At 36.4% G+C, this 25721-nt stretch overlaps 1 protein-coding gene across 3 annotated transcripts in view; it reads right to left on the bottom strand.

The window, feature by feature from the left end:
• Positions 1-25183, bottom strand: part of LOC122324731 (disks large-associated protein 2-like) — a 96512-nt gene extending 71329 nt beyond the window's left edge. For 2 of the 3 annotated variants that reach the window (XM_043219357.1, XM_043219360.1), the window contains exon 1: positions 22817-25183. The gene's annotated coding sequence lies outside the window, so the exon portion shown is untranslated. The remainder of the gene's footprint in view (positions 1-22816) is intronic. The other variant, XM_043219359.1, reaches the window with a different exon arrangement.
• Between the last annotated feature and the right edge of the window lie 538 nt (positions 25184-25721).

A 25721-nucleotide genomic window follows, 5' to 3' on the forward strand; every position in this document is an offset into this window, starting at 1 on the left:
AGCGTGGATATTGATCATTGATATGTGACAATGACCAGGGACGGGTCATTATTTAAATCTGGAATTTCTTTGAATTTACAAATCCTAGAGAACTTTTGGGATAAGTGCACAACTGCATAAAAATAAAAAAAATACAAAAAGCTTACATATTGTGCCTTTAATAGTCTAGTTTGTTTAAGAATCACTGCGTCCAGTGCATCAATGATTTCCACGAGGCAAAAAAAAAGAGTAGGGCTGTACACTTTAAGTTATGATATGGTCTAGTGTCTATGAATATGAAAAGACTCTCAGTGAATGAGCAGCACAGGTCCGTGACTGTTAGTAACACATGCTCTACAAGTGATGCTCATGATGTTTTCAGGGTCTGTTGTCACTACATGAGGACACTTCATGTGAACTTCATCTCCAGAGCTTTTCTGAGAGCCATTGCACAAGCATGTCATCATTGGGGATGCCCACATCAATTCTACATTTTGAAATTGATACTCTCATGCTACTTATTTGATATGAGTTGCTTTAATATGTTGGTATGTTGTTTCTATTAAGTTAATTAAATAATTGCCTTTGTGTAATGATCTACTTATTTTTTTCTTTATTATGAGCATTATTCTTACATGCATTCAAGAAATAATCAGTACTGATATCTGCATCACACTAAATGATTAATTTTCTTCATATGTAGTTTGGAAAATTTCAATTCATCCCAGTGAATCTGTCCTACGTAGCTTTGAAAAGTATGATTCATTCCAGTGAATCAGTTTATCCATCAGGTCTTTTTGAACTTGTCAAATATGCTGAAAAGTAAAAACACACCGGCCGTCATTCAATTAAAACAGCTCTGCACCTGAATGAATGGGTTATGAAAGGACTAACTGCAGAGAAAACAGCTCATACATAAACACTTTCAGCCACGTACGAAAAAAAAACACATTTGAAAGGCTTCTTTAGCTCATGCAGTAGCAAATGGTGCTATTAACACAAAGGTCATGGTTTGAACCCAATATAGGGAATGCATAAACTCATATGTAGGCTACACCTTGAATATGTATGTATGTGGCTTTAAAACATTTGCCACAATAATAAATGACTTAAAACGATGGTGTTCAGCAAGCCATGAACTAGTAAATGCCTAGTAAATTAATGCAGTTTTTTGCATATTTACTCACCTATTATGCAATTCTAGGACTTTGACTTTTGGGCACAACCTTTATGGGAGGAGACTATTAAAATGAATCACGCTACATGATTTAAACCCATCAAATTACTCATATTTGGGGCATTATTTAACGCCCCCCTAATTTTTTTTAAAGCGGTGGTAATTTGGTGGTCATTAGTATGATTTATGATTCAACATGGTAGGTCTTGTATGATTTAGCAAAAATCCTATGAATTTGTACAAGTGAGGTCACATGATATAATATGTACTAACTGCTGTAAGATCCGGCTGATCACACGCAGGCCTGATTAATCACTTCCTTAATCCCTTCCCATCGCTGGTTTTATAGAAATGTTTTCTAGCGTTAATTTGACCTATTTAGTAAATCTGGCCTCAAAACCGAAACGATTAAGCCTTAGGCTGAAGGAAACACTTTCCCGCAATATATGTATTAAAACAAAACAAAACCAAAAAAAGTAATTTTTACTTTTTAGTATGAACTGGATCATCAAAAAGAGATTGGTTAATATAATTAGATTAAATAAATAAAGCATATGTTTTATTTAAAGGTGCAGTATGTAAGGTTGACAACTAGAGGTTGAAATGGGTACTGCAAAAACAAAGAGGGCACATTTCACAGTAGAATTACTGGCTATAGCATTATTTTTTTTAGAGGAACAGCTATTTATACTTAACGTGATTCTTAACGTAAACTTAACATAACTTTTAAAACAGCTGAAAATGGACAGGATCACACAGATTAAAGGTGTAGCATATAATAAAAATGGGTACTGCATGGGTACTGCAACCAAAACTGCAATTAGTGCGTTAATTTACTCACATTACTCGTAAAGCATCACCCCCAACACGTCTAATTTCAACAAGCCACTTTAACATGCAGCCGCTGTAACATCCGAATAATTTACCCAGACCTACGCCCTATTATGTGTGATGGCTTAGGTCTGCAACATCATGAAATGAACTCAACTATTTACCCATTTAAATGAACGTGTGCCTTATTTCCCCCGAGTTCACTTGAGTCCTGAGAAACAGATATGATCTCGTGGAGGCAGCACTGCAAAGAGACTCTTCGACTCTAATGGCCCAGAGTGCTTCTCTCTTCTGCCTCCCGCAGGGCAATGTTCTTCTGATGATATGAAACTGACATTTTCTTATCAAGCAACAGATACGGTTTCGGGAAAATGAGACTCCACCCCTGAGATCTGAAAAGCAGCTTCGTGCAGTTCGTTAGGATGTTCCGTCATGTTCAGTTCCACCTGTGAGGCCAAGACGGCTCGAAACAGCTGAATGCTTTCCACAGACTGTCATTCCGACGAGAGCAGCGCACAGGTTTGAGTTCAGATGAGACCACTCGACATTTTAAGCACAGAAACATTGACAATGATGGATTTTAAGAACATTCGCGCTGACCGATTACCCCAAATAGTCCAAAAGCATAGTGCAACTGCAGCTGCAGTGCGGAAGGTTGGCATCTTTTTATTATTATTAGTAGCAGTATTATTATTATTATTAAGAACAATGACATTTTATCTTTCTAAAAACTCAAGGTCAGTTGCAAGCATTATCATCATCATCATTTGTCAATTGACCTTGAGTAATAATAATAATGATATAACAACAATAATATACATAATAATAATGATAATAAGTATTATTATTATTATTATTATTACTGCTAGCATTGTATATTTTTTTAATTATTATGATAATTAAAAATAAAAACATAGCTAACTTTTAAGTGTTATTTATATAAGGCATTTCTTATATAAATAAGAAAAATTATTAGTATTATTATTACTATTATTTGTATTATTATTACTACTAATTTTGCTATTAATATTACTAACAACAATACTGTTAATACTACTACTACTACTACTACTAATAATAATAATAATAATAAATTATTTTGAAAAAAATAATAATAATAATAATATATATATATATATTTTGAGAAAGATATATAGAGAGAGAGAGAGAAGAGAGAGACAAAAAAATCTTTAATTAAAATCCACAGAATATATGCAGAGGTGAATTATACTGTTAAAGAGAATCAAACACATACACATTGGAAATGTGTGGACCTTTGTTTTCCGACTTTCTGACTGAATATATTACAGAAATTCACTCCATGGTCAACAATTCTGGGGAAAAACAAACTAAAAGTGGCAATGCTAATAACAAGATTTTTCAGCAGCATGACAGTAGCTCAGTGGTTTTCTTTCCCGTAACAAGCTAATTAGTGATACAGCATCACAAATGGCCACTTCCCTATTTTTTCCCTCACACTGTATTGCAATGGCAGTTTTATAGACAACAGTCAAGTACATTTCTAGAATATCCTTTCTCATATTTTGAAGTCCAGTGTTTTTTAGCACGCTGGTTCATTAAGGCAACCGACTTCAATAAATATTGTCAAAAATATTTACATTTATGATTAAAAAACTGTCCGTTACGTACAGATTATATTACAAGCATGAGTTATAGGAAAATGCTTAAAAGCCGTGAACTCCTGACTCTGCCTACAGGGAAAGAGCAGTCGACGAACATTAGAGATGAATAACATAACAATACTAAATATAGTCTAATCTCCCTGGATTTCTTTATTTCAGGTTTTGAGAACTTTGCATTGAGGAAGCCAGGCTGTGGGGGCTTTTTTGTTTTCTTGGTTTTTTTATACAGAGGTTCTCGAATTTCATGGGATTGATGTTTGTGAAAATAATAGGCATCTGGCAACGATAACAATAATTAATGAAGGATTATGTTACCAATAGCGCTGAACGGTAAGACAATCCACATGACTATATGATCTATAGAGTGGACACTGCTGCAACATCTGTGAGCCGAGTATATTGAATGACCTTGAGATACTCGCCAAGCATCAAACACACACACACACACACACACACACAATATTACTGTACACCTTATACCATTATCTGTTGTCTTTTGGTCACCTTCACTGAAATGGAAGCGGCACATTACATCTGCTGCAACATTATGTAACTCTGAATTATCAGGGATTGCGAGTCATAATAATATGGCCGTGTAACAGTGATTACAGAATCTGGCCGTCATGCTGTCTTTTCTTATATTAAAAGTGACATTTATTGTAATCAATCTGATTTGATATCGTTTAAAAACCAGCCTGTGTGTTGTAAACCGCATTATTATATATCTCAATTAACTGTATGGGTAGTAAAACAATGCAAACGCAAACCGGGCGAAAAAATCGTTTTAAATTTAGATATGTTTTAAGCCTCCGTCTCTTGACTCACGGTGCTTTGGTCCACTGCCTGCTTTCCCCCCTTTTACCTCACCTACACACACAAGTCCAGTGGGAAAGAACAAAGTTCTTCGGTAGCTGTGGAACTGCAGTAAGTAGGCTGTCAAGGCCATTTTATTTACTTCAAACATCGAATGAAGTGATTCTTTTCTCTTTATCGCAGACGGTGCTGAGTCATTAATACAGTAAATTAGTCACCGCTAAAAAAAAACATAACCGGTGCATTTTCCATGAGTCCGTGATTTTAAAATCACCCATGTAGCTTGTTTGGTACCAAAGCTTTTTGGATAGTAAGTCACCCGCTACAACTAACACAGCGATAAGCCTCAGCCCATCCGATATTTAAATGAGTTTGTTTCATGGCCATGGCAGATCCTCTGCAGTGAATGGGTGCCATCAAAAGCCAAACAGCTATAGTCCACAATCCATTAAAATGCTTAAAAACCATCCCCCGTTGTCCTGTCACACCAAAATCCAACAACGTATTATTTTAGATATGTTTTGGAATGATTTTCATTGTAAACAATGCTCTTCGGAAAAGACTGAAAAGCTATTATTACGACAAAAACGCCTTCACAGAATTTCACTTCACAAGACATTTATTGATGGGCTATAGATTATTGTTTTTAATCAGCGGTTTGGACTCTCGTTTCCGACGGCACCCATTCACTTGATGGATCGATTCACATCTTGGATGACTTGAGGGTAAGTACATTTCCAGCAAATCCTCATTTAGAGTTGAGGTATTCTACGTGCTAGCAGAAGCTGACAAAACTGAGTCTTATTCCTGAAACAGGGCAGGAGGATATCAATGATGTTATAATAATATCAATGGTATAAAATGAAATCTAGAATTTTTTATCCAATAAAATGCACTCTAGAATGTAACATTCATAATTCATGGACGTAAACTAAAATCGGTTGGATAATTAAAATACAAATAATTAAAATCTGAATTATCTTAAATGTTTTGTCCTGAAAATATGCACACAAAAAAAAAGCTATTTTATGTTTTTCAAGACTGAAGTCACGCGCTGTAACTGACTTGATTATTCAACTTTAAATAAGAGATGGCCATAACTGTTATAAAAACGAAACATTTGTTTAGATATTCTACGGACGTGCCGCAGGATCTCTACGTAATGTGAACGCAATTATGTTGCAAATGGCCTGTACCTGTGAGTCATAAAAATAACTATCACATTTTCGGTTTAAAAACCCCACAGCTGAGGGATCATTACTCGGGCTGTGAACGTGAAGGACAACTGTGAAAATGAGGCATAAAGTAGTTGGAGATTAACTACAAATGCATAAATTAAGGAGAGTACACAACGGCATCCAAGTGCTGAGATGTCCCATTGGGCACGATTTGTTCAATTATCAGGAATTGGAAGTTACTTCAAGGTACATGGATAGCGCCTAGAAAAGGCTTTCGCTCAAAACTCTCAGTGGGAGCATAAGAGAGAAGCCAGTGATCACTTTGAAGGAGTTACAGAGAGGAGTTTTTGAGAATGGATTAAAGGCGCGCCACTCAACCATATTGCGACTGAACAACATGCAAAGCTGGTACATAACAATCCCGAAAGGCCTAAAGTTGGCATTACACCATCTTTATGTATCTATCCAAAGTGCAGTTCATATATGCGATGTCTTAAATACACCTCTTTCATCACAGAGGACGTTAAGTAAATGATGTCATTGTGATGCAACTTGCAAAGCAGTGAAGAATAGTAGTCAAAAAAAACCGTAGTAAGGTAAAGGTCTTAAAAGAAAGCCTTTAGTAGTTCAGCATAATCTTATAATTATTTATTTGAGGAAAAAAAATATTTCAAAAATCATATTTTTACAACATTTTCGCTCAGAATTAAAGACATGCGGTGCAACCAATAAAAAAAAAAAAAAAAAAAAAAAAAACATTAAACAAGATGTTATGCTAATATTGGCTAATATCACATAATTTAAACTTCTTATGACTTGGTAAGATTACTTTAGGTTGTAAAACTGTCACGTGGTGCGACTCAATTATAGTTATGATTTTTTTTTTAATTATCTTTTTTCCTATAAATTTAATTAAACTATTTTATTTATTTATTTATTTCTCTTTCTATCTTTAGTTAGTTACTCTTCTTACTTGATGGTTACATCACTTGAAATTTCATTTTCAAAGTTAATTTATTTAAACTTCTTCAAATAGTTGTTTTTTTTTTTATTCTTATTTCATGATAAGAAAATGACACGAATTTCAACAGTAAATTAAGAACTGTGATTTTTTATTAATACATTTTTTACACCTATTACAATCCTATGAACATAATTATGTCATTGACATTTTAAACAGAATGACATTAAATATATAATAATTAGACAAGGACCTGTGTATGTCTACTTTAAAAAAAAAAAAACATGACCGTATAAAACTAACAAAAATGCAAAGAGATTTCCAAAACGCTTTTTCTTTTTACTTTATTGTAGCCAGTTGAGTATCATTCACCCTTCGAACAGAATTACAATTAAAATGTTTTACGAACGATTTTAAAAAACAGAATCCGACAAGGGCCCCGAAACCTTTGCAAGGACGTCTCTGCATGAATGCGAGTAATCGGCAATATATCAAGAATATCACACACCTAATTTACTGTTAATTTCCTCTCATCCTCTTTCAGATCAAATCAAATTCTGTTTACTTGCCAAATGTTCCCCATCAAGGGTCAAAGAACACAACAAGCTCAGCGAATGTGAAATCCAGCGAGCCGTAGACGTGCACAGCATGGAGCCGGCCGTGACTGTGGATAGTCAATGGGTGTGTTGTGAAGCACATATTGATCGGAGCGACTCAAATAGCGATTTATCTCGATTAGCGAGGCGCCCCGGGAGCAGCGCGGCATCGAGCGTCAACAATGAGACGCGACCCATTTTTAATTGATCGGGCTCATCATACTCGGGTTGAATATAACAGTCTAACAGGATTGAGCCGAGCAGAATCGCAGCATGCGCTCGCATTCGAGCATTACCACCAACACTTGGCTTGTGTACGACCGTACAAGAGATTTCTCAAGGGGCTGTGCTTTGGAACGACGCCAGGGTGCTATCAGTTTGATCTAATTAGAGAAGCTTTTAATCATAGAGCCACAGGAGCCGAATGTTTGCTGAGGTACGATTCGGCGAGCTTAAAGAGTTTCAGAGAAGCACAAGAACAGTTACGCTTCGAAGGGTAAGCGAACTTCGGTGAAATCCCCTTCGCTAACTATAACTATCTTTGCTAGCGGTGTCGGTCTCAGCAGACGACGCTGTTCCCTGTAACGACAACTGAAGGGTGCAAAAGAAATTTGGCATGCAATACAAATATCAGAACTAGAGTGATTAAGAGCAAACTTGTTATGAAAGAAGTTACTTGTCATTCGATTACATTTAATTTTATTTGATAAGAAATAGAGAAAAATAGTAATACTGAGAAATATTATTGCTATATTTAAAATATCTCTTTTCTGTTGTAATATGACAAAGTGGGATGTTTAGCATCTTTACTCCAGTCACGTGATCCTTCAGATATCGTTCTTATATTCTGATTTGATGCTTGAGGAACGTTTCTTCTGACTGTAATGATTGATAATAGTTGTGCTGCTTAATATTTTTGGTGACACTTTTTTTAATCTTTGATGAACAGAAAGAGCAGCAAAAAAAACATTCGAAACATAAATCTAAAGTGTTTTATTTAAAAAAAAAATACTTTTCAATAAATTTCAATCCTATCCCGAACAGTATTTATAAAGTAATTTAATTTATTTTATATGAATAAATGTAAACAAATTTCCACATAATTAAACAATGACGTATATGTAACAACATATATTATTAAACATCATTAAATATGCTTTGCTAAATATTATGCAAATCATGTAGATAATATTGCTCCTTTTCTTACCATATTGATAGGGGCTTGTTTGTTTATTTGAAATATTATAATTCATAATTCTTTTTTTTTACTAATTAAAATACAATTTTAATAACACCATCAAACAATTTCAAATAGCATGATTAGGCATTAAAACAATAGCAGTAGTGATTTACAGTCAAAAGCTCAAGTGATAAATAACATTTAAAATAATAATATATAATATATAAATATATATATATATATTATATAGTGTTATAGCAACCATTATTTTGAAGCTCCATAAATTGCATATATCCATCGTAAGACTGACCTATACAGCTGTACGGGGGTTAACACATGTCTTCTGAAGCAGATCGATTGGTTTTTGTAGCTAAAATATTTCTAGTTTTAAATATTTCTAGCTTCTTGGCTGACTTCTGACTCAACGTATGCCGGGTCATAGGTCAGCCAAGAAGCCAGAACTCTGCGTTCTCACTGAAAGCATCGGTCAGTTATTTACATTACAATTTCAAAGCGAGAACATTTTTTGTAACAAAAAAAACCACAGATCTGCTTCAGAGGACATGTGATAACCCTCGAAGGCGTACAGGTTAGTTTTACGTTGCAATACATGCAGATATATCCTTTTTACGGAGCTTCAAAGTAACGTCCGCTATCATTACCAAGCTAGAAAGAGTCAGGATGCATTTTTAAAAAACACTGACCGTGTTCATCTGAAAGAAGAAAGTCTAGGATACCTAGGATAGCTTCGGGTTTGAGTAAAATAATGGGTCATTTTCATTTTTGCACAGTCTGTTCCTTTAAACGCCATTTTGTCGTATATTTTAATGTAGTGCAGCTATTTTTTTGAAATCAGTAGTTCGTTGGGACATAATATTGAGCATGTTAAAAAGCAAAATCAAATATTTTCTGTGCTTGAAGTTTTTAACAATAAATTCTATTTGAAATATTTAAAGCTCCCTCAGATGTGGTTCGGTCAGATCAGGGGATTCTTGAAGATGCGCCCATTTATCTTTACTAATAGACGTTTCGGTGATGTAACCTCAGTCCCACGAGAGGCCTTGAATCTGCCCCTCCCACACGAGGACCACAATGGAGCCAAAGCGTTCGGTCCGCGAGGACGGAGAGAGAAGCCTTGATCAGCGTGTATAATACATGCTGCATGTAAACACCCACAGAGGGAGATCAAGGAACCGCTCTCACTGTGTCTTTTTTTGGACATGGGGATCCTTCCTCTAAGAGCTGTAACCGGTTGCTAAGCAACACACAGGATCTGGTACTGTAAGTCAGTGGCATTGTAGCTTTGATTTACAGTAGGACTCCTAACAACTATAGTTTCTCATTACAGAACAGAGAGGTGTTGAAATGAGCTGGGAACTTGGGTATTCTCTCATGTTTCTCGGTAATCTGAAACCAAATATGTAATGATGCAACTTTTTGTTATACACAGAATTAAAAATTGTGTCGAGCAGTACTTGAGCGATCTGCATCTCTAATGCAGCGTCTACCGGGTGAGCTTACAAGCAGGTTTACGTGATGATAAAATCAAAATGTATTTGTTTGCAAATCACGTAAAAGTGTTCTGAGATCGTAACGGCACTGCGAAAGGTTAACAAAGTCATCTCCGAGGACGCTCGGGCTCGAAACAGAAGTGCGGGACTGGAGGCCTGTGTCAGCACACCGCAGCTTTATATGCCCTGTGGCTGCACCAGGAAGATGTGTGTGTCTACTGAGTGTCTCTCAGTGGTCCTGCTTTCTCTCAGGCCAGCTGCCGGGGAGCACTGAAGACGTTATCATGCCTGTCTGCTCCACACACACACACACGCGCGCGCACGCACACACCAGCTGGGTCTATCCCCGGATTTCACACTTTGGAAATGAGGCTCCAGCGTTTTCAGGTTATGTCACATCTGTGCTGCATTTCAGTGGATGCAAGCTTTGTATAACTAGATATTAACTACAAAATATATCCTTTTATGGGTGACAAAAGTAGGAGTGTAAAAAGTATAGAAATATTTTTGATTTGATTTGATTGTATAATTTTGTATTTATTCATTTATTCATTTATTTAATATATTTAAAAATGTATTCCTGTGATGCAAAGTTTTTTCCCCGTCATTGCTCCACGATCATTCAGAAATCATTTTAATATTCTGATTCGCTGCTCAAGAAACATTTCTTTGTTCTATCAATGTTTTTGCCATTTAATTTATGTTAATTGTGACAAACAACTCAAATCTTACCCCAAACTTATCACTTTTATCACATTGTCCACAAAAATATTTAGCAACACAACTCTATTCAACTTTGATAATCACAATAATTATTTATTGAGCGGCAAAGTGCATTTACTTACACACCACTGCTCAGACACCCATCATTAAACGCACTGACTCTGTTTTGGCTGATGATATTATGATATCTGTTCTGGTGACTTATTGAACAGTGAAACATTTCTTTACAAAGATGAATGACCAAACAGATTTAAAAAGAAGAAGTTTAGCATTACGTCTGTTTCTCACCAATGGAACCTCTACAGTGAATGGGTGCCGTCAGAATGACAGTCTAAAGAAGAAGAAACTATGGCTTATGGATTTATTACAAACATGCAGTTTTTCACATCAAAAGACATTAACTGATGGACTGGAGTGGTGTGGATTACTTGTTATACACATTTATCAAAATCTGCTCTGATAAAGAAACAGACTCATCCAGAGGAGGGGGTTGATTATTATTTTCCATATCTATCTATCTATCTATCTATCTATCTATCTATCTATCTATACATACATACATACATACATACATAAATATATATATATATATATATATGCCCACACACACTTTTTTTTTTACAATTTGTAAATTATTTTGTTAATGTAGACATGTATATTACAGTTATTACAGTAAATAACTTCTGTGAGTTTCTATACTATAAATGAAGCTAGTTTGTAATGTGCTATGGTAAACTTTAATGAAAGGGTTTGTTCACCCAATGAAACGTAGCCGTGGGGTAGTTGCTTAGCTACAAAAGCCAGAGATTGTCAGAGTGCTATGATAGTTTTGACAGAGTGCCAAAAGCGTCAAAGTATGCAGTCATCATCAAACTAGCGGATTTACACGGTTAGTTCACCCAAAAATGCAAATTATGTATGTGACTATGTATATGACTTTCTTCTTTCAGATGCATCCAATTAAAGTTACATAAAAAACTGTGGTGACACTGTAAAATCCAATAGTTTACCTTACTTCAGTTGCTATACTTACTAGGATTTATTAAGTTACAGTTCATTTTAGGCAAGTAAAATTACTTAGATTAGTTTATATATGTCTTAATTTGTGTTCAGAAATAAATGTAAAAGCGGAGTAAATAATGGCATGCAATGGTGAACTAATGAAACAACATGAAACGGCATTACTAATATTGTTTTCATTTTGTTTTATACAGATGTCTGATGTTGACGTAGTCTGAGCACTAGCGTCTGTTGGGGTTTTCACTTTCACTGAAGATTACGTACTTCTCCAGATCTTCTCTGCCTTGACCCTACTGTACGCCTTCTGTCGACCATTGGCTCACGGACTGTTTTGTGCTACGTTTGGATTATTGCTACGTTTGGATTACCCAATACAGTGGAGTACGTACTTATTGTGTTCATTTTGTATTGCGGAACACTTCTGCTGCTATTGAGGTGGGGTTGGGCACAGGTTTGGTGATGTGGGTAGGTTTAAGGGTTGGGTTCAGGTGTAAGGGACGGGTCAACGATGCAAATCTAAATGTAATTACAGAAATGAATTACAGATGTCACTACGTACATGTATTAAAGCATCCACGTATTGGTTAAGGGCCACCTAATATAAAGTGGGACCAAAATGATCCCTGCTCTTCCAAGCTTTAGAAGGGCTGGGTGTTTTTAGTAAGTGAAGTGAAGTGACATGTGGCCAAGCATGGTGTCACATACTCAGAATCTGAGCTCTGCGTTTAAGCCATCCAAGTGCACACACAGTAGTGAACACACTGTTTTTATTCTTCAACAGTCCAAACAAAGTCAAATAAAGCGAATCCGTACACCAGCGTTTCGTGTTACTGTCATTCGTCCGCGAATATATGTCACCTCCTGGATCAACTTCCTCCTATAATAGTTAGCGGAAGTGCAATAAAAGGGTTTATAATGTTTTAATACGGATATTTTTTATACGAAAAAGCATTGATTAGCACCAGGAGGCCCTTATTTAGCCCCACACCCGAGTGGGGCGCATTTTATTATGAATGCACAAGCTTTATTTGACTTATTTTGGACCACTGAAAAAAACAAGAACAAGATTTTTTAATGTAACTCTGACTGGATTCGTCTGAAAGAAGAAAGTCACATACACATATGATCCCTTGAGGATGTTTAAATGATTGGGACGTTTTCATTGTTGGGTGAACTAACCCTGTAAGTCCACTAGATGATAACGACGACTGAAAACTGAGAAAAACTTTTGGCATTCTGTCAAAACTATTATAGCACTGTGGTAATCTCTTGCGTTTCTAGCTAAGCATCTACCCAACGCGACGCATACCAAATCTCAATTGCAACTTTCTAGATGTAAACTTTCTGAGAGACAAAACAAGCACCTCAATATGTTTTTTGTTTGTTTTTTTCTTTTTATAAAAAAAAGCAACATTTTATAAAAGACAGACTGCCTCGATGTGACCAAACTGTTGTTCTGTTAAAAAAAGCCATCATTCTAAGAGCTCTAAGATGAATTACAATCATCTGAGTCACTCGCGTCTTCTGTGGCTGAAGCTTATTCTCTGATCTCTGGCCCAAAACATGAGAGAAACAGGACATGAAAGTGCACATCAGCCTACTTACTGGTCGAAGTAAATCATAAAAACTGTTTTTGTGTTTAATGCTTACAATAAAAGTATTAATAATAAACAGAATGTCAGACGCAACATGACATCAAATGTCAAACACATTAAAGCTAATCACATACAGTAGAGAGACAGTATTGTTGCTGTAGTTTGCTAAGAATCCACCTTAAAATCTAAGATTGTTAATAAAGAGAGTTTCGAAGTACGTACGGACTCTGTTTGTAGTATTCGTGTCGTTTGAAATGGCTGTATGTACAACATGCAAAAATGTTCTCCTTTACAATATAGCTAATATTCCCCATGAGCTGAAATATAGCGTATTTATACAAGGGAATGAATTGTAGTGTCTCACTACAAAAAAAAAAAACTAAGCCAGCACTCCTGGGATTCCACCCGTGCGAGCAAGGTAATGAAGTTGTCACATTAAGATCGAGAGACTTTGCAGCTCGAGTTTGAGCGAAACATGGAGGCCTCTAGCAAAGCCCGGTGCTACGTGAATTACAGCTTTGGTACAAATGTATAAATGTGAAAAATCGTTGTGTTTTTCATCTCTGGAGCCTATAACGTTGGGAAAACAGCGGGACGGTTCACTCCAGAAATGCTGGTAAAAAGGTCTCTAGTGTCGCACGATCTGAAAATGACAATATCTGTAGCGGGGCGATGGAACACAGATAAACATCCTTGAAGAAGCAACAGGAGTCTAATAAGTGTCTGGCACTGAAGACGTTTCTAACTGCTCTTTTGAGGTCAGTGTCGTGGGTTTATGGGTACATTCATCTGAAACCGGTTTCAAAGCTCGCAAATCATTTAATCTTCCTTTTACTATTCTATAGCTTCAGCATCATCGAGCAGAAAAATCCCAAAGAAAACATCAAAAACACCTTGTCCTGTATTTTATCCCAATCCAGGAACAAGAACTTTAAGATCCATCTAAAATCTAGTAAACCTGTACAAACAGTATAATAATAATAATCATATATAATGACGATAGAAATGCATGTAATTGTTTTTTATGCTGCTTTTTTTGACAGATGCTCCCATTTTTATCACTTTAACTATGTTTTCCAGGTGCGACAGACAGACTCATTTTTAAATAGCGTGGCTTTTCCAATAACAAGCTATTTTTTCCAACAACGAGCAGCGTAGCGTGACAAACAGCTATTGTTATTTTTAATGTTACACTGTATTGCACACACAGCTTTAAACCAAGCAACAGAAGCAATAATCAAACACCCTCTCTTAGTACACTCTCTGCATTGAACATCTGAATCGGTTTGTTTGGACAGTTCATTTCAAAATGAAAGAAAGAAAGAGATAACCTACAATCATCCCATTTAAGGCTTATTCATTGATAGCGTTTGTGCTGCGCTGAAAACAATTTACCTGCTTGTAAATATTGTTGTAATGCTATATTATCACAGTATCTGCACATTATTTGGGTTTTTATAGATATTTTTGGCAATGCTGACTCAAGAACTGAGGTGTATAAGAAAAACTAAACATAAGTCGGTAAAAAGATCCAATATTTTGCAATAAACTGCAGAGAAAATTTATACTGTATGAGTAATGTCAGGACGTTTTTATTTAAATGTGATAAAATGAATTAGCATTAACTATATATATATATACTAGATAAATAAACTATAAATTAATGACCTATTTTTTGGATAGATGAGGGAACAGTTAAACTTTTTTCAACCACATTTTTCAGGGAAAAAAGGACATTTCTGGAAAATATATTTCTGCATAAATATTAGACTGATCTTTTTGACAACATGCTTAAAGACTCCAAAGATTCAATGAAATCAATAATTAAGATGAACGCTGAAAATGTCTCAAGAAAGAGTAAACAAGCTCTACCATCTGCTGCCTGCTTGACATTTGACTGCTCACAGTCCTGTTCAGCTAACGGTCCTCTCTCGTATGGTCGCTTCCTGGCCGAATCTTGTCTTCCCGCATGAACGTGACACGCAGCCTATTGAAAACTGGCAGGGCACTTGGCAAAAGAGCAGGAAATGGAGGGGACTCTTCAGTCTGTAGCCAAAGGACAGACAAGCACAGGCCTGTTTTAACCCACATGAAACTGTCGTTCAACTCCACCAATAAAAATTTGAAGCGATTCAAAAGGTCCAAAAATGGAGGAAGAAAAAAATCTGTCATCATTTGTGCAACATTACTTAACTCCAAGCCTATATGACTTTTCTCCTAAGTGAGCTTTTCTTTCCATACGGTGGAACTGAATGGAAACGGTGGCTTTTAAAACTCCAAAATTAGAAAAAAAACACCATTCAACCATCCTGTTAAGCCCTATTATTTTTAGCCAGTTTTTACTGAAAAAATAGCAGCTTGGACATTTTGCTAAATAACTTCTTTCTGTTCCACAAAAGAAAAGCTAGTCTTATAGGAATGATGAGGGTGAGTAAATGAAGACATAATTGGCATTTTTGAGTGAACCACTATATCTTTATAAAATCTGACAACGTTTCAATCTGAAATCAACAAGTCCAACCAAGGAAGTGTTTATACATTAAATTCTGACTCTTATATCCGTTCAAACTGCACTTTTTAGTTTTGTTACAATGTAATAACATTGTTACAAATATGTTATTACTACATCCGTGCAGCTCTGAAGCTGGATATTTGTGAGCTAACAATTGAACTTCTATTTTAAAGGGAGTATTATAGGACATTTTCTGAATAAGTAAGGGATGATGTGCTGTCAGGCAGTCAAAGACTTTGCTAAACCCTATTTAGAGTGGCTTCTGCCTCGACTTTGATCTCAGCCCCCCTAAAAATCAGCAATTAACTCAGTTGTAAGCAAAATCTGCGATTATGTAATCTCTATTCATGTCTGCTGAAAACAGCAGCTGCAGTAACTAACCTCAAATCTGAGGTTATTTTATTCTGAAACCTCCCGTTAAAAGCTGTTAACCAGTATTAAAGTTCATTGCATGAAGTATTATCCTTCTCTAAACGGTGGACACAGTCACTGATGATGGGCATGAAGTGCTGCCCTGCACACAGCTGTCAGATGCACTCAATCTCATCTAAACACTTTCCTTTCAAGTGAAGCAACACAATAAAAGGCTACCAAATATGTACCTTTATTAATACACATCTGCTGAGAGACAGCCAGGTTATTTTAGTTTTTCGTGTTAACCATATTTAATCAATCATAAATGCTTACATGTCGCTACATCCCCAAATTAAATGTATCTTTAGAGTTTGGTTAATCTTTAAAAAATATGAATATCACTACAGGGTGTTTATTTCATATAATTTTCATATAAAGCCAAAAATATTCCTTAAAAACATGAAAAAATAAATAAATAAACACAAATATTAGAATAAGTAAGCACTACGGGCAAAAAGAGGGTTTTTTTTGTTTTTATTTTTTTCATGGACTGTTAAATTTTGGTCTATTTATAATTTGTTGCTTCCGACCAGAGGAAAGCAAACATCCAAAATAATCAAGGTGTTTATTTAAAGCACTTGCGGATTTCAAGGACCACTTCAGTCACATTTATATACAGCATATTTTACCATTATATTCCTATCTATATTCTGATATTTCTACATAGCGTTTCCTTTAATACATCATTTGCCTGGTTTTATGCGTATACATTTAGCAAATGCTATTTTTAAAGCGACCAAAGGAAAATGTACAATAATCGATTGCCCATTATACAGCTTTCCACTTACTGAACAAAAACATCTCTACGGAGAGCTCTTTTGTCTTGAATTTTTTATCGGTTTTGTGGTTTAGACCTTGTAATTTACATGAAACTTTGGATTGCGTTATTGTAGCTCGAACAGCAGAACGTGACACTAGTAACACTAAGGTCATAGGTTCAGTTCCCATGGAATGAACCGACTACTGCATTTAGCAAATGCTTCTATGCAAAGCAGCTTACAATAGAGGAACAAAAACAATTCGACACAGAAAAATGACCTTTACCAATAATTAAATGTACACTTTGAACATTTCATTCTTTCTAAATACGATAATCAATAGTCTGTTTATACAGCTTTCCCCTTATTATTCTCTCCTGTCTTGAATTCGTGATCAGTTTCCTGTCATCCTTATAGCATGAAGCTACTGTATGTTGAGATTTTGTATAACTGTAGCAGATTTGTCATTCGCCCGATCGGGCAACTGCAGCGCTGTCACGAAATTTTATAATTTGCACATGTTAACTAAAGCTTTGTTCATTTAAATTAAAAAAAAAAAAAAAAAAACATTCAAAAGCGCTCGCTCGCTGCAAATACAAAAGTATGCGGAAATATTACGTTACTATTACAATTGTTCTGTAAACGGCCGTTAACAGAGGCCAGAAATGCTGAAGATGGACGCAAAGAGGAAACAAATACTGTAGCATCAGATCAAGATCACAAGTTGCACAAAATATAGGGAGAAAACCTAAATATTGAATCTTATATTGCAACTAAGAGTGAAGAATATGCAAATGTTATTTAACCTAATATGTGATTTTTCAGTCTGCACATTGTCTCCTCAAGGGACAATACTAAAGAAATGTAGAGTAGGCTCTAGATATGACTATTTAGAGTAGTCAGTGTGAAATTTGTATAGCAGTGAAGATTTACTGTCTCTGAAAATAACTCAACATGTAGCTATTATTGTCCAAAAAACCTGGCAACGAAAGTGCTTATTTCTGGCCAATGATTTTTGCTGTGGCATCGAAATTGAAATAAAGACTTGTAAAATGTATTTGATTTTCTGAATGAAAATGTTGGCAAAAATTTAAACCTCTGGCCCAGTAGAAAGATTTCTTAGCGTCGATCCGAGTAGACTGTGACTAGCAACGCTAAGGTTTCCCAGGGAATGAAATGACTACATTTATATTTATATACAATAGAGGAACAAAAGCAATTTGTTAACAGTTTGTTACAATGTAAAAAAATATATAAATGTTTACATGATTTATTGTTTGATACATTAAAAAACTGTTAATTATACAGCTTTACAGTTTTTTATTACAGGATTATTGTAGAAATAGTACAGCGTGACACCAGTAATGCTAAGGTCGTGGGTTCAATTCCCCAGAAATGAACTGACTATATCCTTTTAGCAAATGCTTTTGCCCATAGTGCATCACAACAGTCACAAATGGGAATATTTATCTAAATATTTATTTCATTTCATTCTTTTTTATTACGATAATCAACATTAATGCAATAATGCATTTAACCTTGAAGCATGACGCTAGAATGTTTTGTATTATTTTACCTCAAATAGTAGAAAGTCATAAGTTCTGTTCCCATGGAATGAACCGACTATTTATGCATTTAGCAAATTCTTTTATGCAAAGCAACTAAAGGAACAGAAACAATTCAACACAGGAAAAAGTAACTACACCATTATCTAAATGTACAACTGAAGCATTTCTTTCTTTTAAATAATACAATAATCAATAGTGCATTCATAAAGCTTTCAATTTATACCAAAACAACTCTCCTGTCTTGAATTTGATTTGTGATCAGATTTCTGTAAGACCTTGTAGAATAAAGCTACTGTAGATTGAAATTGTGTATTATTGTAGCTCAAGTGGTAGACTGTGACCCTAGCAACGCTAAGGTCATGGGTTCTACTCCCATGGAATAAAAAAATGCTTTTGACCACAACAGTCACAAATGCGACTACACCAATATCTAAATATTTATTTCATTTCCTTCCTTTTTTAATACAATAATTAATGGGCAAGTCCATATGTACAGCTTCCCGCTTATTATCTAAAAACATTTTTAGGAAGATTTCTCACTTCTACAATTTGTCATTGACAGGAATTATTGTAAATACGAGTTTCCAATCAGAAATTGGCCACATAAGGCCTCTCTGAGGTCGTTCATGTCTAATTTCTGACTAGAAAGCACATATTTACGATCATTTGGATAGCATGATAGCATTTTAATGTTAAGTCCATGGGTTCGATTCCCAAGGAATAGACAGACTGTATTTGTATTTATCTGGAGCGACTCACAGAGGAACAAAAGCAATTTCTCACCGACTTATACCAATATCCAAATGTTCACTTTCTTTCTTCTTTGATACTGATCAATAGTCCATTTTATGAATGCTGTAATTCATTTATAAGAATAAAATATTTCAAAAAGATGTGTAATACCGCTAACTTTACAATGCCTGCTGGCGGCTGAAGAATCTTCGTACTTCTTTTCAGCTCAATCTGACACAATCGAAGCAGCTACACTGACCCTTCTTGGTAATTATCTGCTGAGTCATTAAGAAGAGCCGGGGTAAGGGCAGATGTCACGATCTATGGCCCGATGTGTCATCAGGCTTTTGTGAATCTAAATATAAATTCACAAAGAGGAGTGAACAGCCTGCATCATCTGCTTCATTACGGTGGAGATTCACAGTATTACAGAGGATTGGAGTGGAGCGGAGCTGGTCGCCACCCACTCCTGTTAGCTGCCACCCACCCACCTACACACAAAATCACACACACACACACACACACACACACACACACACACACACACACACACTCATAGGCTTAATTATTGGCAGTTAATCACAATTCCATCAAATGGCAAACAGGCTGCTGAAGTGACTGTACACACTGTAAAAACCTCCACACACACATTCATAGTCCATGATCGTTCCTGAATCCCAGAAACACCAACACCATTCTGAGGAATGTGCTGAACGAAAAGGGAAACACATGCGCATATGCACCCTCGCACGCGCGCGCACGGTTTCCATGGAAACAAGCGGGAGAGCGGCCCGTCCCACTCTCTTCTGTGGACCGATAGAGGAGGATGAGAAAGAGAGAGGAAGAATGAAAGAGATGTAAAACACAGAGCGAGAACAACGGAGACAGAAATAAAGCAGAGAAACAGGGAAGAGCTGCAACGCACTTTAGAACGAATAATGCATGAAATCAGGCTCAGGTTCTGTTACAGACAGTATCAGCGCATGTTTCAGCGTGTGTGTGTGTGTGTGTGTTTGTTTGACTGGTATCCCCGATCAGAAGTCAAAGCCAAACGCTGCCTTGACACCCAACAGCTGAAACGGTGGGAAACACTGCACTGCACCACAGCACTAATGTATACAGCATCCAGGAAACCCCCTCTTGTGTGCACTGAATACTAATACCACAATATGATTGGCTAGCACTGATGTACGACCCGTGTTCTCAAGCAAAACCGTGTCATGTATATGGCTTGGATGCTCTTATGAAGTTTCCTAGAAAGGAGAATCGAGCGGCCTCTTGTACAGTAGAAAAGAGTCAAGAGGAAGTACCATGGTACAGTGAGGTAATCAGAAGGTAATATTTTAAATGATAGTATCTGATGGCTTTATTAATATATGGTATTTGCAAAGTACACCAACCTATATCCAAGAATACTATGTCATTGTACTCTTTTCTCGTTTCTAGCATTATAAGTCTACAGTTTGAGTTACATACTCATAAGAAAAAACACTTAAACTACAGATGAATTACCATTAAAACAAAACAGGTTATTTGACAATCCTCTAACCAAAAGTAGTTTATAAACATTAACCATTTAACATGATTTAATTTATAATATTATAGATATTGAAAAATAAAACTAAAAATACATATATATCCTATGGTGTAACATAGCAATGTAGAAAAACGTTATATAAACGATATATAAAAATATATACCTTCATTCTTAAATGTATGAGGTTAAAGAGGTCTTTTTTCCATTCCAGTCACACCATTTAGGACACTTTAATTTGTCACAATTATTTGTAAAGTTGAATCAATCAATCAAATTAATAAGTTATTCAATCAATCAATCAATTTTAAAAGCATATCAATTACAAAAACCAAACTCACTAACTGATGCAAATTCACACACATTATGTAATAATCAAAGAGTGATGAAGGCTGTGAATCATTTTGTCCCACTACTCTTTGATATAAGCAGTTGTTTCTTAAAAGCTGAGATGTTTCTTGAGTCGATACGAAAGTAATAACAGCTGTTACAGTCTCTGTGGAGAGATTTCACATCTCAACACCGAATTGTAAATTTAAAAAAGAAAGATGAAAAAAAATCAGCCAAAAGCGAAATTCAGCATTTTCCATTTATTGTAACACTAACACCAAGGTCATGGGTTTTATTCCCAGGGTATGAACTGAAATGTTTATAATTTTGCATGTAGCAAGCACTTTTATCCAAAACGGCTCACAACGGAAGAACTAAAGCAATTGTATATTCAAATGTTTACTTCAGTGGTTGAAGATATTTTGAAAAACATGTCACTAGCATATTTGTCCAATGTAAAAATGATTGCCAGTAAGGTCTAGATCTATTTGGACTGCACAGACTTTGAACAGCATGAGGATCAGTCACTGATGAAGAATTTACATGTCCAAAACATGGTGTTACTGTGGTAAATGTAACTGACTGTATCATGGTATATGTTAAAAAAATAAATAAATGTAAGTACATTGCACTATCACAGCGAAAGTCCAACATTAACATGGTATTATATAGTACATACCCAAAAGAGAGAAAATATATTTTTTATTATTATTACCAGGGTAACATTACTTTTCACCCTTGGCAGCCTACTTAATTTCTGTACAGTTCCCCTATGCACACATTTTTGTATATATTGTATGACTTTTTTTATTTTGATTTACTTTTCATTTCCAGCTTCACACATTAGGATCCATGCAGGTGAGAACATTGTGTTTCCGGCTGGTCTGAGTCGTGATCGAGTGTGTGCTTCAGATTCTGAGCACTATCTGTTAAAAAAGCACGGGTCGAGCACAACACACACACACAGACTTCGATCTACAAACGCCTCTCGTGCGAGTTACGCAATGACAGAGGTAGAGCGGCAATATTTACCCAGCCTTGCTCACTTGGACACATAATCTCATTCACACTATCACACACGGTCTAACACACACACGCACACGCAAGTGTGTGAGAGGTGCTGATGGCTGTCAAGATGCTCGGCCCCTGCAGTGTGGAGAGTTTCGAGTGAGCTGCAGACGCAGCAGACGTTTGACTCAATGTGTAACAGGGCAACCGAAGAAGAACGACGGAGCGAGAAACCATGAATGTTCATCAGCGAACCCCAGCGACAGGGTTCCACACCGCTTCACGTACCAGCCGTCCTGGACAGAGGACCGTAGACTACCTCAAGTCCGCCTCCCACCGTGCCACACGCAAACGCACGGGTACTCAATGTGCTCCGTGTGGCTGCTGGCATGTCCTCGCGTGAAGGATGCCCCGCCGTCAGGCAGCAGAGCATAAAATCACATATCTCCACATGGAGAAGGTTGCAATATTGCTAGGCAACGCTCCTGGCCTCTCCTGGCCTCTTTAAAAACAGAGGTACAACCTGTGCCCGCCACACTTGAGCAGATGTTAATGTCTCCATCGAATTAGAAGATCATGTCACGGACACCTGTACCTAAATCCACACACGAGAAACAGCGGTTCACACGGCAAACTGAAAAACGACGTTCTGGATTAAGTCCCAAGCACACCACCAACTCCTCAACCTATCTTCATTCATTTCTCAGAGCAACTGGTTCTTCAGGGATACCGACTTGTTTTGATTGGACTTACCTCTGTGCAGGAAGCATCACATACAAGTCTTCTTCAAACCATCCCGGAAAACCAGAAGACAGTTATGAGAGAGAGAGAGTCAGGAAAATTCACACACACGGGCAGATAGTCCGAGCAGCCTGGAAAAAACAAAAAAAAACCTAGCTACTCTATCTTTTCCCGTTTTTCTGGTTGTTCCCCTCTCTCTCTCTCTCTCTCTCTCTCTCTCTCTCTCTCTACTGTCTCTCTTTCCCGTCGCCTCCCCAAGAGCAGAGGAGTGGAGAGGAGAGGAGAGCCGATCTCCCCAGCGCTGGTGTTAAGCTGTGCGTTTAGAGCTCCTCTGCAGCGATCTCGGCATCTTCCACGGACTCCACTGGCACACGGCAAAACATGGAGCCGGATGCCGGATTCAGGATTCTCGACTGCCACTGGCCCCTGCTCGCTCTGGAATACTAATCTGTATTCCTCTTATTTCATCTCTATCATCTATTCTGCTCTCACTGTAAATGTCAAAACCATGCCTCACATCCAGTCGAGGGGAAAAATCGATCCTGTTAAAAAAGGAATCCTCTTTCTTGTATGACCATGATGATGGTGATGATGTCACTGTTTCGTTTTTTTTTTTTTTCATTTCTGCATCATTGTCACCACAGATGGAAGAGGACACAACCTGAGATGGCCACATTAGGAAGCCCATAATTTCCATTTGGGAAACACATTAGCGCACAGGAGAGATGCTAATCACTAGGTTGTTAACAATTACAATGTGTGTTGGAGAAAAAAAAGAACAGAATGTCTTGACAAGCTTATTGTGGGATCTAATTTTAAAACAGAATACTGCTGATTACAGTGTCTGGTGTTAATATGAGAGCAGATTCCCATCTAACTGTTAGCTTAGCATTACACTTCTGCACTTTCTTCAATTACACTGGCAATTATACTTCAATTATATTACAATGTGCTTCTATTCTTACTTCACAAAATATTTTGGTAATGCTGGGAGAGACAGAAATTCTGCAAGTTCTTTTTAGTCTTTTTAACACAAAGTATGATTTACAGGGTCAAAGTTTTGATGAAATAAGCCTTGAGGTCATTGCAAACTGAAATTTTCCCACGTTCAAGAAAAAATACAACCTCCAGTTGTGTCCTTCACGCGTCCAAAACTTTCATCCATCATAAAAAAAATCCTTAGAATGCATTTTGTAGGGGGTTTGTTATTTTCCAATACAAAAGAGCATTAGCCTATTAGCGACACTCCCCGGACATTTGAATTCTGAACCACCACAATACATGCCTGAAGAAACATAATAAAAACACTGCAAGATGTCTCTGTCCCAATGGAGGGAAAATTTGGCTACATGTTTCAGCGCCACTTACCAGATATTTAATCTTTAAAAACCCCAGCAAAACGTAGAGTATGTACAAAATTTACAAATGTTTCACTGCTTAAATGGTTCATTTTAGCTGGAAAGTGTATGTATAGACCACTTCCGAGATGCACACGCATCATGGTTGCAGAAAACCCAGGAGAGTTAGCGTCAGCAAGAGAATTACACAGATATGGTACTAAATAGCTGTGATAGACAGAAAAATTATAAAAATAGGTTTTCTATTTCTGTGTGGATAATTTCGTGGCATCACCAAAACTTCCGGAATAGATTATTTGTTGTGTTACCCAAAATGCCAGGACAATCGGCTCAATTTAATTACATTTTATGCCTGATACATATTGAAATAGATGCTGATACTGATGTTGATGCTGCGGGTTGGTGAATTCATATCTGTGTGAAGCGCAATGCTGAGAACGAGTCTGCGTTTTTCTATACTTCCATTTATTCCAATGTACACTATATTGCCATCAGTATTGAGTCACCCCCTCTGATCAACAGACGTGACTACTTTAGTAATTTCCATGAGTGCAAACCATAATATTTATGCATATAACGATACTCTAGGGAATTGTGTGCTTCTAACAGGACACTTTTTCTATTCTAACATGACAATGCTAGAAAGCAAGATTTAAAAAGAAATGATTGACTGAGTCAGTGTGGAAGAACTTGACAAGATGGTTCTCAAGATGAACACCTGCAACATTTTTACAAGTAATTTTTATAAAAGCTGCTTAAATACCTTAATTTAACAACAGAATGTATTGTCTGATGTATTTCAAACGTTCCAAGACAAAATGTCATGAACAGTTTTCCTTTCTCCTTTTCCAAACTGACGGCTACTGTACATCAGTCTCTTGGCATTGTTCTTGGCTTTTGCCATTACTATGGCAACCTATGTAGATATACTAGATGTTGACTGCAATGTCTGAACAAATGGACTTGATTCATCACTTCCAAAATGACAGTGTGGGCAATCAGTCCCGACCGATCAGATTTAAAAACAAATTGCAATGGGATGCAGTGTGACCAAAGAGTCAAAAGAGATTGAAAAGTAAGCATCCATTCGACACATAAGTGGGATTCCATTCTATGGAAAAAACTGTTAATAGGTTAACAGTAAGTTCCCGTACTATATACAGGAAAAACTGTAAAACATCTAACCATACAATTCTATGTAATTTTACAGTAAAATGCTGTTGTACAGTTTTTAAAAGTATAAATGTACAAAACTGATTTTAATAGCAGTCTGTTGAACTTGGTGCATATGTTGAACTTGATCTTCGTTCAAATTGTGTTACAATGTGTTTACAGTTTATCTGTATTTTTACAAAATTATTTTACAGTGTATAAACAATAGAAATAAATGAGAAGTGCAAAATTGTTTGTGACCTTCACTTGTAAAACCTATTTTTTCAGTGTAAACCCTAAAAATAGGTAAATCCAAAACAAATGTTTAATGGCAAACAAGTTGAAGATTAGCCAAAGGACTGTCAAATCATTAAATGATAAGCTTGTTTTCTCACAAAAGCAGTTTA

This window comes from Puntigrus tetrazona, chromosome 20 (assembly GCF_018831695.1).
Source record: "Puntigrus tetrazona isolate hp1 chromosome 20, ASM1883169v1, whole genome shotgun sequence".
In the NCBI taxonomy this organism is placed as follows: domain Eukaryota; kingdom Metazoa; phylum Chordata; class Actinopteri; order Cypriniformes; family Cyprinidae; genus Puntigrus; species Puntigrus tetrazona.